Consider the following 15,864-nt stretch of genomic DNA (forward strand, 5'->3'; position numbering starts at 1 on the left):
GTACCGAACGCGAATCATATGAGCGTGATGAAAACTAGCTTGACGATAATTCCCATGTGTCCTCGGGAGTGATACGTCTCCGTCGTATATACTTTTCCAAACACTTTTGCCCTTGTTTTGGACTCAAACTTGCATGATTTGAATGGAACTAACCCGGACTGACGCTGTTTTCACCAGAATTGCCATGGTGTTATTTATGTGCAGAAACAAAAGTTCTCGGAATGACCTGAAACTCCACGAAGATTATTTTTGGAAATAATAAAAAATATTGGCGAAATAATCAAGGCTAGGGGGCCCACACACTAGCCACGAGGGTGGGGGAGCGCCTGCCCCCCTGGGCGCGCCCCCTGCCTCGTGGGCCCCCTGGAGCTCCACCGACCGCAACTCCAACTCCATATATTCGTGTTCGGGGACAAAAAAATCAAAGAGAAGGATTCATCGCATTTTATGATACAGAGCCGCCGCCAAGCCCTAAACTCTCTCTGGAGGGCTGATCTGGAGTCCATTCGGGGCTCCGGAGAGGGGAATCCGTCGCCGTCGTCATCATCAACCATCCTCCATCACCAATTTCATGATGCTCACCGCCGTGTGTGGGTAATTCCATCGTAGGCTTGCTAGAAGGTGATGGGTTGGATGAGATTTATCATGTAATCGAGTTAGTTTTGTTAGGGTTTGATCCCTAGTATCCACTATGTTCTGAGATTGATGTTGCTATGACTTTGTTATGCTTAATGCTTGTCACTAGGGCCCGAGTGCCATGATTTCAGATCTGAACCTATTATGTTTTCATGAATATATGTGAGTTCTTGATCCTATCTTGCAAGTCTATAGTCACCTACTAATGATCCGCAACCCCGAAGTGACAATAATCGGGACCACTCCCGGTGATGACCGTAGTTTGAGGAGTTCATGTATTCACTATGTGTTAATGCTTTGGTTTGGTACTCTATTAAAAGGAGGCCTTCATATCCCTTAGTTTCCAATAGGACCCCGCTTCCACAGGAGGGTAGGACAAAAGATGTCATGGAAGTTCTTTTCTATAAGCACGTATGACTATATTCAGAATACATGCCTACATTACATTGATGAATTGGAGCTAGTTCTGTGTCACCCTATGTTATGACTGTTACATGATGAACCACATCCAGCATAATTCTCCATCGCCGATCCAATGCCTACGAGCTTTCCACATATTGTTCTTCGCTTATCTACTTTTCTGTTGCTATTGTTACAATCACTATAAAACACCAAAAATATTACTTTTGCTACCGTTACCACTACTATCATATTAATTTGCTACTAAATACCTTACTACAGATATTAAGTTATCCAGGTGTGGTTGAATTGACAACTCAACTGCTAATACTTGAGAATATTCTTTGGCTCCCCTTGTGCCGAGTCAATAAATTTGGGTTGAATACTCTACCCTCGAAAACTGTTGTGATCCCCTATACTTTTGGGTTATCAAGACTATTTTCTGGCGCCGTTGCCGGGGAGCATAGCTCTATTCTTTGAGTCACTTGGGATTTATATCTGCTTATCATTATGAAGAACTTGAAAGATCAAAGAACCAAGATTTTTCCCTCAACTACGAGGGGAGGTAAGGAACTGCCATCTAGCTCTACACTTGATTCACCTTCTGGTTTGAGTAAGCTTGCGACACCTAAACCTGCTTCTGCTATTAATTCTGATATGTCGCATATTATTGATGATGCCACTTCTGCTATGCATGATACTTATGATGAAACTACTTCTATGCTTGATACTACTGTGACACTTGGTGAATTTCTTGATGAACAACTTGCTAGGGCTAGAGAGAATGAAATTATTGAAACTGATAATATTGATGAAAGTGATGATGAAGGATCTCTTAATAAATATGAATTGCATGTTGTGCCTGTGGGCTATGTTATGGATTAATAAACTAAAAGAGACTTTCTTGCTTGCAATGATAGAAGTGGTCTTAAGAAATTATTAGCTAAGCTTAAACAAAAAACTCTGAATGCTAGAATGAAATATGATCCTGCTTATGCTACTTCACCTATCTTTGTTACTGATAAGGATTATGAATTCTCTATTGATCCTGATATAATTACATTGGTTGAATCTGATCCTTTTTATGGCTATGAATCTGAAACTGTTGTGGCACATCTTACTAATTAAATGATATAGCCACCCTGTTCACTAATGATGAGAGAACTCGCTACTTTTATATCCTTAAAATATTTCCGTTCTCATTAAAGGGTGATGCTAAGATATGGTTTAGTTCTCTTGATCCTGGTTGTGTGCGTAGTCCCCAGGATATGATTTATTACTTCTCTGCTAAATATTTCACTGCTCATAAGAAACAAGCTGCCTTAAGGGATATATATAATTTTGTGCAAATTGAAGAAGAAAGTCTCCCACAAGCTTGGGGGAGGCTTCTCCAATTTCTTAATGCTTTGCCTGATCATCCTTTTAAGAAAAATGAAATACTTGATATCTTTTATAATGGACTAACCGATGCTTCCAGAGATTACCTGGATAGTTGTGCTGGTTCTGTTTTCAGGGAAAGAACACCGGATGAAGCTGAAATTCTATTGAATAATATGTTGACAAATGAAAATAATTGGACACTTCCTGAGCCAGCTCCTGAGCCTATTCCTAAACCAACTCCGAAGAAAAGTGGTGTTCTATTTCTCAGTCCTGAAGATATACAAGAGGCAAATAAATCTATGAAAGAAAAAGGTATTGAAGCTGAAGATGTTAAGAATTTACCTCCTATTGAAGAAATACATGGTCTTAATTTACCGCTTGTTGAAGAAATATATGGTCTTAATCCATCACCTATTGAAGAAACACATGGTCTTGATAACCCGACACAGGTAGTAAAGGTAAATTCTCTCTCTATATATAATAAAGCTGAAATCCCTCCTACTAAGTTTGCTAGCCGATGTTTGGACGAGTTTGATAACTTTATGGTTAAGAAAGAAGACTTTAATGCTTATTTTGGTAGACAATTGAAACAAAATGCTTATATGATTGAACACTTGGGTGATTATATGTCTAGAGTTAAAGGTGAACTAAAACTTATTAGTAAACATGCTTCTATGGTTACCACTCAAGTAGAACAAGTACTTAAAGCTCAGAATGATTTGCTCAATGAATTAAATAGTGAGAAGAATGATAATGTTGTTAGAGTTATGACTAGAGGTGGTAAAATGACTCAGGAACCTTTGTATCCTGAGGGCCATCCTAAGAGAATTGAACAAGATTCTCAGAGAAATAATATTGATGCACCTAGTCCTTCTAAAAGGAAGAAAAATAAAAATGATAGGACTTTGCATGCTTCTAGTGAACCTATTGCTGAACTACCTGAGAATCCCAATGATATTTCTATTTCTCATGATAAAACACAATCTCGAAATGAACATGAAACTAGTGATAATGTTAATGATAATGTTCATGTTGATGCTCAACCTAGCAATGATAATGATGTAGAAGTTGAACCTCTTGTTGATCTTGATAACCCACAATCAAAGGATCAACGTTATGATAAGAGAGACTTTGTTGCTAGGAAGCATGGTAAAGAAAGAGAACCATGGGTTCAGAAACCCATGCCTTTTCCTCCCAAACCATCCAAGAAAAAGGATGATGAGGATTTTGAGCGCTTTGCTGAAATGATTAGACCTATCTTTTTGCGTATGCGATTAACTGATATGCTCAAAATGAATCCTTATGCTAACTATATGAAAGAAACTGGCACTAATAAAAGAAAGATACCGGAAGCTAAAATTTCCACCACGCTTGCTAATTACACTTTTAAGGGTGGAATACCAAAGAAACTTGGAGATCCATGAGTACCCACTATACCATGCTCCATTAAAAGAAACTATGTTAAAACTGCTTTATGTGATCTTCGAGCCGGTGTTAGTGTTATGCCTCTCTCTTTATATCGTAGACTTGACTTGAATAAGTTGACACCTACTGAAATATCTTTGCAAATGGCTGATAAATCAACTGCTATACCTGTCGGTATTTGTGAGGATGTGCCTGTTGTGGTTGCAAACATTACTATTTTAACGAACTTTGTTATTCTTAATATTCCCTAGGACGATAGTCTGTCTATTATTCTTGGAAGACCCTTTTTGAATACTGCAGGGGATGTTATTGATTGCAACAAAGTCAATGTCACTTTCATGTTAATGGCAATGAGCATACGGTACACTTTCCGAGGAAACAACCTCAAGTTCATAGCATAAACTCTATTGGAAAAATTCCATCGATTATTTTTGGAGGTTTTGAATTTCCTCTACCTACTATCAAGAAGAAATATGATATTCTTATTATTGGGTATGTGCATATCCCCGTTGAGGTAACATAGTGTTATTCGAAATTTCTCCAGATTCATGTTACTCGAAATGAGTTTGTTAACAAGACTATCAACCTTGTTAATGGATTCCTTTTGATGAGCATGAGAAGGATGAAGTTAGAAAGCACAACCTTCTGTACCCTCCTTTTACTTTCTGTTATTTAGTTGAAATAAACTAAAATTAGTATTTTTTTATCTGTTTTCTGATTTATCCGTGCAATATAAAAATACCCCGAAAAATAAAAGTTCTCTAAATGCCCTACCAATTTAATATGATTTTTTCTGGAATATTTGAGAATATTTGGCACTGAGAACACAGCAGGGGGAGCTGGCACCTGGCCACGAGGGTCCAGGGCGCGCCCACCCCCCTAGGCGCGCCCCTGCCTCCTGGTCCCATGGTGGCTCCCCTCCACTTATTCCTTCCACCACACACTTCTTCTTCCTCCCAAAAAATCACTATCCAGCTCAAGCACGAGTTCTAGCTCATTTTGCTGTGATTTTCGATCTCCTTACTCAAAGTACCTCTCACAAACTGCTTTGGGGGATTGTTCCTTGGTATGTGACTCCTCCATTGGTCCAATTAGTTTTTGTTCTAGTGCTTTATTCATTGCAAACATGTGCTGCCTAGGTGACCATGTTCTTGAACTTGCATGTCAAATTTATATGGTTCCAAGTAGTTCTAATGCATGATATAGGCTCTAGCCACTTGTAGGAGTAGTTGCTATCAATTTTGTTGAGTTTGGTTCACTTTTATTTGAAGTTACTAAAAAATTCAGATTTTTTCAGAAAATAATGAAGAGATTTTTTAGGGGCTCATCGAGCCGAAGCTCGAAGCAAAAGCAAAATGAAGAAGCAGAGAGGCCCAAATATAATCTGCCTCGCACCACGGAGGTTCGGCCATGCGAATGGCCTTCCAATGATTTCTTGAGAGCAGCCGGGATTTACGATGATTTTTATGAATTGGCTAAGAATGCAGGCCTCACCGACTTCCTCCACGACCAATGCGAATAGTATCTCTTACCCACCAATACTTTTGTGCAAAACCTCTACTATTATCCTAAGGAATCACCTCCTTTAGTAGAGTTTCATTTATATGATGTGGTTAAGAAGATGTCACTATATGAATTTTCCAGGGTTTGCAAAATACCTTTCGAGGGTAGCTTAGAGGAACCACATCATAAAGATGTGGACAGGTTTATTGACACTATTACTGTAGGGGAAACTAGGAAGGTTTCCGATGCAAGAATCACTAGCATACATTTCCCTGTTTTACTCTACTTTGCAATATTTGCTAGTCGTTGCTTAATTGGTCGCGGAAACTGTGGAAACCTTAGTGTTCCTGATATTATTATTTTGTTCCATGGTTTATTCTGTGACGACTCTGTTAGTATGGGCGGTATTATTGCCAAACGGTTAAGTCTGAACCATACAAAGGGCCCCATCTTTGGAGGTGTCTATGCTTCACGCCTTGCTGCATGCTATAACATACCTATTAGGCACTATGAAAAAGAAGAAAAATTGCTGCCTACTATTTATATAGATTATAACAGTATGGTAGCGCATGATTTTATTGTAAAGAATAGGGAAAGGGAGCTTAAATACAAACTGTTCTTTGATAAACATCATCCTGAGACTATTACCCTGCCTGCTCCTTCCTTGTTTGATTTATCTGCAGGCAAGTGATACGTCCATTTTGCATCATGCTTTTATATCGATATTTATTGCATTATGGGCTGTTATTTCACATTATGTCACAATACTTATGGCTATTCTCTCTTATTTTACAAGGTTTACATAAGGAGGGAGAATGCCGGCAGCTGGAATTCTGGGCTGGAAAAGGAGCAAATATTAGAGACCTATTCTGCACAACTCCAAAAGTCCTAAAACTCCACGGAATACCTTATAATAAATAATGAAAAATCCTCGCCAAAGATAAAGACCAGGGGGTCCACACCCTGTCCACGAGGGTGGGGGCGCGCCCCCTACCTCGTGGGCCCCCTGGTGGCTCTCCGATGACCATCTTCTGCTATATGAAGTCTTTCGTCGAGAAAAAAACCAGAAGCAACATTTCGGGACGAAACTCCGCCGCCACGAGGCGGAACCTTGGCGGATCCAATCTAGAGCTCGGGCAGAGCTGTTCTGCCGGGGAAACTTCTCTCTCGGAGGGGGAAATCATCGCCATCGTCATCACCGACGCTCCTCTCATCGGGAGAGGGCAATCTCCATCAACATCTTCATCAGCACCATCTCATCTCAAAACCCTAGTTCATCTCTTGTATCCAATTCTTGTCTCCAAATCCGGGAATGGTGCTAGTAGGTTGCTAGTAGTGTTAATTACTCCTTGTAGTTGATGCTAGTTGGTTTAATTGGTGGAAGATCATATGTTCAGATCCTTTATGCATACTATTACCCCTCTGATTATGAACATGAGTATGCTTTGTGAGTAGTTATGTTTGTTCCTGAGGACAAGGGAGAAGTCTTGCTATTAGTACTCATGTGAATTTGGTATTCGTTCGACATTTTGATGAGATGTATGTTGTCTAGCCTCTAGTGGTGTTATGTGAACGCCGACTACATAACACTTCACCATTATTTGGGCCTAGAGGAAGGCATTGGGAAGTAATAAGTAGATGATGGTTTGCTAGAGTGACAGAAGCTTAAACCCTAGTTTATGTGTTGCTTCGTAAGGGGCTGATTTGGATCCATATGTTTCATGCTATGGTTAGGTTTACCTTAATACTTTTGTTGTAGTTGCGGATGCTTGCAATAGAGGTTAATCATAAGTGGGATGCTTGTTCAAGTAAGAACAGCACCCAAGCACCGGTCCACCCACATGTAAAATTATCAAAGTACCGAACGCGAATCATATGAACGTGATGAAAACTAGCTTGACGATATTCCCATGTGTCCTCGGGAGCGCTTTTCCTTATATAAGAGTTTGTCCAGGCTTGTCCTTTGCTACAAAAAGGATTGGGCCACCTTGCTGCAATTTATTTACTTTTGTTACTTGTTGCTCATTACAAATTATCTTATCACAAAACTATCTGTTACCACTTATTTCTGTACTTGCAGAGAATACCTTGCTAAAAACCGCTTATCATTTCCTTCTGCTCCTCGTTGGGTTCGACGCTCTTACTTATCGGAAGGACTACGATAGATCCCTATACTTGTGGGTAATCAAGACTCTTTTCTGGCGCCGTTGCCGGGGAGTGAAGCACCTTTGGTAGGTGGAATTTGGTAAGGAAAAAATTTATATAGTGTGCTGAAATTTACTGTCACTTGTTACTATGGAAAGTAATCCTCTGAGGGGCTTGTTCGGGGTATCTTCACCCCGACCAGTAGAGAAAAGAGTTGCTCCTCAACCTACTGAACATATTGAAGATGAAATTCCTTATGAGTATCCTTCGGGTATGATAGAAAAACTGCTAGCTAATCCTTTTACAGGAGATGGAACAAAGCATCCTGATGAACACCTAGTATATGTGGATGAAGTTTGTGGATTATTTAAGCCTGCAGGTATACCCGATGATGTTGCTAAGAAGAAGGTCTTCCCTTTATCTTTGAAGGGAGACGTATTGACATGGTATAGGCTATGTGATGATACGAGATCGTGGAACTATAGAAGATTGAAATTGGAATTTCATCAAAAGTATTACCCTATGCATCTTGCTCATCGTGACCAAAATTATATATATAATTTTTGGCCTCGCGAAGGAGAAAGTATCGCTCAAGCTTGGGGGAGGCTTAAATCAATGTTATATTCATGCCCCAATCATGAGCTCCCAAGAGAAACAATTCTTCAAAAAATTTATGCTCGGCTTTCTGAAAATAATCGCACCATGCTCGATACTTCTTGTGTTGGCTCCTTTATGATGAAGACTATTGGATTTAGATGGGATTTATTGGATAGAATTAAAAGAAACTCTGAAGATTGGGATCTCGACAAAGGTAAGGAGTCAGGTATGACAGCTAAGTTTGATTGTGTTAAATCTTTTATGGATACCGATACTTTCCGTTAGTTTAGCACTAAATATGGACTTGATTCTGAGATAGTAGCTTCTTTTTGTGAATCTTTTGCTACTTATGTTGATCTCCCTAAGGATAAGTGGTTTAAATATCATCCTCCCATAGAAGTAAAAGTAGCTGCACCTATTAAAGTTGAAGAAAAGACTGTCACTTATAATGATCCTATTGTTCCTACTTGTTATGTTGACAAACCACCTTTCCCTGTTAGGATAAAGGATCATGCTAAAGCTTCAACTGTGGTTCATAAAAGCAATATTAAAACATATACACCTCCTGAGCAAGTTAAAGTTGAACCTAATATCGCTATTGTTAAAGATCTCTTGCCTGATAATATTGATGGGCATGTTATTCAGTTCTGCGGTGAAACTGCTAGAATTGCTAAACCTTGTGCTAAAGATAAAAATAGACCTATGGTAGGCATGCCTGTTATTTCTGTTAAAATAGGAGATCATTGTTATCATGGCTTATGTGATATGGGTGCTAGTGCTAGTGCAATACCTATTGACTTATACAAAGAAATTATGCATGACATTGCATCTGTCGAGTTAGAAGAAATTGATGTTACTATTAAACTTGCTAATAGAGATACTATTTCACCAATGGGAATTGTTAGAGATGTTGAAGTCTTGTGTGGGAAAACTAAATATCCTGCTGATTTTCTTGTTCTTGGTTCCCCACAAGATAGCTTTTGTCCCATTATATTTGGTAGACCCTTCTTAAATACTATTAATGCTACCATAGATTGCACAAGGGATGTTGTTACTGTCGGCTTAGATGATATGACTCATGAGTTTAATTTCTCTAAATTTAGTAAACAACACCGTGAAGAAGAATTTCCTAGTAAGGATGAAATTATTGGTCTTGCTTCTATTGTCGTACCTCCAAGCGATCCTTTAGAACAATATTTGCTAGACCATGAGCATGATATGTTTATGAATGAAAGAAGGGAAATAGATGAAGTATTCTTTAAACATGAACCTATTCTGAAACACAATTTGCCTGTTGAAATCCTAGGGGATCCCGCTCCACCTCAGGGTGATCCCATGTTTGATCTTAAGTCGTTGCCTGATAATCTTAAATATGCTTATCTTGATGAAAAGAAGATATATCATGTTATTATTAGTGCTAACCTTTCAGAGCATGAAGAAGAAAGATTATTGAAAACTCTGAAGAAGCACCGTGCTGCTATTGGATATACTCTTGATGATCTTAAGGGCATTAGTCCCACTCTATATCAACATAAAATAAATTTGGAAGCAGATGCCAAACCAGTTCGTGATCCTCAACAACGTCTGAATCCTAAAATGAAAGAAGTGGTAAGAAAAGAAATACTAAAGCTTCTGGAGGCAGGTATAATTTATCCCGTTGCTGATAGTCAGTGGGTAAGTCCTGTTCATTGTGTCCCTAAGAAGGGAGGTATTACTGTTGTTCCTAATGGTAAAGATGAATTGATTCCACAAAGAATTATTACAGTTTATAGGATGGTAATTTATTTCCGCAAATTAAATAAGGCTACTAAGAAAGATCATTACCCCTTATCTTTTATCGATCAAATGCTAGAAAGATTATGCAAGCATACACATTACTGCTTTCTAGATGGTTATTCTGGTTTCTCCCAAATACCTGTGTCGGCTAAAGATCAATCAAAGACTACTTTTACATGCCCTTTTGGTACTTTTGCTTATAGACGTATGCCTTTTGGTTTATGTAATGCACCTGCTACCTTTCAAAGATGCATGATGGCTATATTCTCTGACTTTTGTGAAAAGATTTGTGAGGTTTTCATGGACGACTTTTCCGTCTATGGATCTTCTTTTGATGATTGCTTGAGCAATCTTGATCAAGTTTTGCAGAGATGTGAAGAAACTAATCTAGTATTGAATTGGGAAAAGTGCCACTTTATGGTTAATGAAGGTATTGTCTTGGGGCATAACGTTTCTGAAAGAGGTATTGAAGTTGATAAAGCCAAGGTTGATGCTATTGAAAAGATGCCATGTCCCAAGGACATCAAAGGTATAAGAAGTTTCCTTGGTCACGCCGGATTTTATAGGAGGTTCATTAAGGACTTCTCAAAAATTTCTCGGCCTCCGACTAATTTATTACAAAAAGATATACCATTTTTCTTTGATGATGATTGTGTAGAAGCATTTGAAATACTTAAGAAAGCATTAGTCTCCGCACCTATTGTTCAGCCACCTGATTGGAATTTACCCTTTGAAATTATGTGTGATGCTAGCGATTATGCTGTAGGTGCTGTTCTAGGGCAAAGAGTTGATAAGAAATTAAATATTATCCATTATGCTAGTAAGACTCTAGACAATGCTCAAAGAAATTATGCTACTACTGAAACAGAACTTTTAGCAGTTGTATTTGCTTGTGATAAGTTCAGACCTTATATTGTTGATTCTAAAGTAACTATCCACACTGATCATGCTGCTATTAAATATCTTATGGAGAAGAAAGATGATAAACCTATACTTATTAGATGGGTTCTCTTGCTACAAGAATTTGATTTGCATATTGTTGATAGAAAAGGAGCTGAGAACCCCGTTGAAGACAACTTATCTAGGTTAGAGAATGTTCTTGATGACCCACTGCCTATTGATGATAGTTTTCCTGATGAACAATTAAATGTCATAAGTACTTCTCGTAGTACCCCTTGGTATATTGTTTATGCTAATTACATAGTTGCTAAATTTATACCACCTAGCTTCACATACCAACAAAAGAAAAAGTTCTTCTATGATTTGAGACATTACTTTTGGGATGACCCACATCTTTATAAAGAAGGAGTAGATGGTGTTATTAGACGCTGTGTACCTGAGCATGAACAGGAATAGATCCTACGCAAGTGCCACTCCGAAACTTATGGAGGACACCACGTGGGAGATAGAACTGCACATAAGGTATTGCAATCAGGTTTTTATTGGCCTACTCTCTTTAAGGATGCCCGTAAGTTTGTCCTATCTTGTGATGAATGTCAAAGAATTGGTAATATTAGTAGACGTCAATAAATGCCTATGAATTATTCACTTGTTATTGAACCATTTGATGTTTGGGGCTTTGATTATATGGGACCTTTTCCTGCCTCTAATGGATATACACATATTTTAGTTGCTGTTGATTATGTTACTAAGTGGGTAGAAGCTATTCCAACTAGTAGTGCTGATCATAACACTTCTATTGAAATGCTTAAAGAAGTTATTTTTCCGAGGTTTGGAGTCCCTAGATATTTAATGACTGATGGTGGTTCATATTTTATTCATGGTTCTTTCCATAAAATGCTTGCTAAATATGACGTCAATCATAGAATTGCATCTTCGTATCACCCACAGTCTAGTGGTCAAGTAGAATTGAGTAATAGAGAACTCAAATTAATTTTGCAAAATACTGTCAATAGGTCTAGAAAGAATTGGTCCAAGAAACTTGATGATGCATTATGGGCCTATAGAACTGCATATAAAAATCCTATGGGTATGTCTCCGTATAAAATGGTATATGGAAAAGCATGTCACTTACCTCTCGAACTAGAACATAAGGCATATTGGGCTATTAAAGAGCTGAACTATGATTTCAAACTTGCCGGTGAGAAGAGGTTATTTGATATTAGCTCACTTGATGAATGGAGAACCCAAGCTTATGAAAATGCCAAGTTGTTTAAAGAAAAGGTTAAAAGGTGGCATGACAAAAGGATACAAAAGCGTGAGTTTAATGTAGGTGATTATGTATTGCTATACAACTCTCGTTTAAGATTTTTTGCAGGAAAACCTCTCTAAATGGGAAGTCCCCTATGTTATCGAGGAGGTCTATCGCTCCGGTGGCATAAAAATCAACAACTTCGAAGGCACAAATCCGAAGGTGGTAAACGGTCAGAGAATTAAACATTATATCTCAGGTAATCACATAAATGTTGAAACCAATATTATTGAAACCGTAACCCCGGAGGAATACATAAGGGACACTTTCCAGAACGTTTCAGACTCCAAAAAGGAATAGGTATGTGGTACGGTAAGTAAACCGACTCCAAAACAATTTTTAAGGCAATATTTATCCGTTTTGGAATATTTAGAAAAATAGAAAATTAAGTAGCAGTCCGGGAAGGACACAAAGGCCCCACGAGGGTCGAGGGCACGCCCTACCCCCCTGGGCGCGCCCCCTACCTCGTGAGCACCTCGTGTGCCTTCCGGACTCCGTTTTCTTGCACGATACGTATTTTGGTCAGTAAAAATTCACTATATATTCTCCCGATGGTTTTGACTCCTGTGTCATGCAAATATTCTATGTTCTTGTTTCGAGCTGTTTTTCTGACAGATTTAGATTATCATGACGTCCCCAAGTGCTTCCAAGGACAAGTTCTTCGAGAAGGTCATCAACCCTTACCTCGCGAAGGTGCTACGACACCCTCAAACCATCGATATGCATGATGGGTTGCTGCACATCTGCGATGCTGAGGGACCAAAGGGAACCGGAAGTGTGGAGACGAGGCTCGAAGCAATGGAGCAACAAGTTTTCAAGTGCCAGGGGATGGTGGAGCATGGAATCAACGCTAGCCACACAATGCTCGCGGAGTTCACTAACAACTACAAGCCAGATGCCAAGAACACCGAGGAGGCCATCTTCAAGCTACATGAGAAGATCGAGCACCTCCAAGCCCAAATCTATGACCTGCAAAACCAAAACTATGAGTATGCATACAAATTCAAAAGAATGAGTTTGGCTGCAGATTCGAGGATTCCGGAGACTCGATCATCCTTCTATGATGGTGAACCTATGCCTTGGAAGATGGATGACAAGCCTGCATCATCAACAACACCTCCACCTATTTCACCAACAACAAAGAAGGAGACATAATAACATGGGTATGGGCACTCCCCTTGGCAACTGCCAAGCTTGGGGGAGGTGCCCTAGTATCGTATCACAATCACAACTCCTATCTTTACCGTTTTCCTTAGTTCGATCATGTTAGTAGTATTTTGATCTAGTAGAATAAAGTTGATGGCATGATCTAGTTTTGAGTTTTGCCTTATCATCTCTCTATGTAATCGAGTACGTGAGCTATATAATAAAGATTAGTGTTGAGCCAAGGGCTTGATTTTCTTGCTATGATCTTGGGTGAATAAAAGAAAAGAGAAAAAGAATAAGAAGAAACAAAAGTTCATATTGATCTTATTGATAGTAATGACTTCACATAGAAAGAGTGTAATGATTAAAAGTTGTTGGGAGTTGGCAGACATAGCTTTGGTCATCGTTGCAATTAATAGGAAGTAATAAGGAAAGAGAGGTTTCACATATAACTATACTATTATTGACATCTTTAATGATTGGGAGCACTCATCAAAATATGACATGCTGAAGAGTTGATGTTGGACAAGGAATACAACGTAATGGGTTATATTTTCTTATATCTAAGATAAAGTATGTTGTCATGGATCATCCAACATATTGAGCTTGCCTTTCCCCTTCATTCTAGCCAAATTCTCAGCACCAAGTAGAGATACTACTTGTGCTTCCAAATACCCTTAAACCAGTTTTGCCATGAGAGTCCACCATATCTACCTATGGATTGAATAAGATCCTTCAAGTAAGTTGTCATCGGTACAAAGCAATAAAAATTGCTCTAAATATGTATGACTAGTGTGGGAGAAATAAGCTTTATACGATCTTGTGATGTGGAAGCAATAAAAGCGACGGACTGCATAATAAAGGTTCATATCACAAGGGGCAATATAAAGTGATGCTCTTTCGCATTAAGATTTTGTGCATCCAACCATAAAAGCGCATGGCAACCTCTGCTTCCCTCTGCGAAGGGCCTATCTTTTATTATTATCTTCTACCTTATGCAAGAGTCATGGTGATCTTCACCTTTTCTTTTTCATTTTATCCTTTGGCAAGCCCAGCATGTTGGGAAGAACCTGATATATATATATAATTGGATGTAGGGGGGCATGAGTTACTATTGTTGACATTACCCTCGAGGTAAAAGGTTGTGGGGAGAAACTATAAGTCCCTATCTTTCTCTGTGTTCGATTAAAACTCTGTAACCACAAGTATTGCGTGAGTGTTAGCAATTATGAAGGACTAGATGATAGTTGAGTATGTGGACTTGCTTTTTAGCTCTGACATAGACTCTTTCTGATGTTATGATAAATTGCAATTGCTTCAATGACTGAGGTTATAGTTTGTTGGTTCTCAATAAGGTTTCTGATTCATACTTTTGCATTGTGAATAGATCATCACTTGAACATAAGTAATCATATGACAATATCTATATATGTTGCTGTTATGAGAATAATCATGATGCCTTCATGTCCATATTTTATTTTATCGATGCCTCTACCTCTAAACATGGGGACATATTTATTGTTATCGGCTTTCGCTTAAGGACAAGTGAGGTCTAAGCTTGGGGGAGTTGATGCGTCCATTTTGCATCATGCTTTTATATCGATATTTATTGCATTATGGGATGTTATTTCATATTATGTCACAATACTTATGGCTATTCTCTCTTATTTTACAAGGTTTACATAAGGAGGGAGAATGCCGGCAGCTGGAATTCTGGGCTGGAAAAGGAGCAAATATTAGAGACCTATTTTGTACAACTCCAAAAGTTCTGAAACTCCACAGAATACCTTATAATAAATAATGAAAAATCCTCGTCAAAGATGAAGACCAGGGGGCCCACACCCTGTCCACGAGGGTGGGGGTGCCCCCCCCCCCCAGGGCGCGCCCCTACCTCATGGGCCCCCTGGTGGCTCTCCGATGACCATCTTCTGCTATATGAAGTCTTTCATCGAGAAAAAAACCAGAGGCAACCTTTCGGGATGAAACTCCGCCGCCACGAGGCGGAACCTTGGCAGATCCAATCTAGAGCTCCGGCAGAGCTGTTCTGCCAGGGAAACTTCTCTCCCGGAGGGGGAAATCATCGCCATCGCCATCGTCATCATCAATGCTCCTCTCATCGGGAGAGGGCAATCTCCATCAACATCTTCATCAACACCATCTCATCTCAAAACCCTAGTTCATCTCTTGTATCCAATTCTTGTCTCCAAGTCCGGGATTGGTGCTAGTAGGTTGCTAGTAGTGTTAATTACTCCTCGTAGTTGATGCTAGTTGGTTTAATTGGTGGAAGATCATATGTTCAGATCCTTTATGCATATTATTACCCCTCTAATTATGAACATGAATATGCTTTGTGAGTAGTTATGTTTGTTCCTGAGGACAAGGGAGAAGTCTTGCTATTAGTAGTCATGTGAATTTGGTATTCGTTCGATATTTTGATGAGATGTATGTTGTCTAGCCTCTAGTGGTGTTATGTGAACGTCGACTACATAACACTTCACCATTACTTGGGCCTAGAGGAAGGCATTGGGAAGTAATAAGTAGATGATGGGTTGCTAGAGTGACAGAAGCTTAAACACTAGTTTATGCGTTGCTTCGTAAGGGGCTGATTTGGATCCATATGTTTCATGCTATGGTTAGGTTTACCT

This window comes from Triticum aestivum, chromosome 6A (assembly GCF_018294505.1).
Source record: "Triticum aestivum cultivar Chinese Spring chromosome 6A, IWGSC CS RefSeq v2.1, whole genome shotgun sequence".
Taxonomy (NCBI): Eukaryota; Viridiplantae; Streptophyta; class Magnoliopsida; order Poales; family Poaceae; genus Triticum; species Triticum aestivum.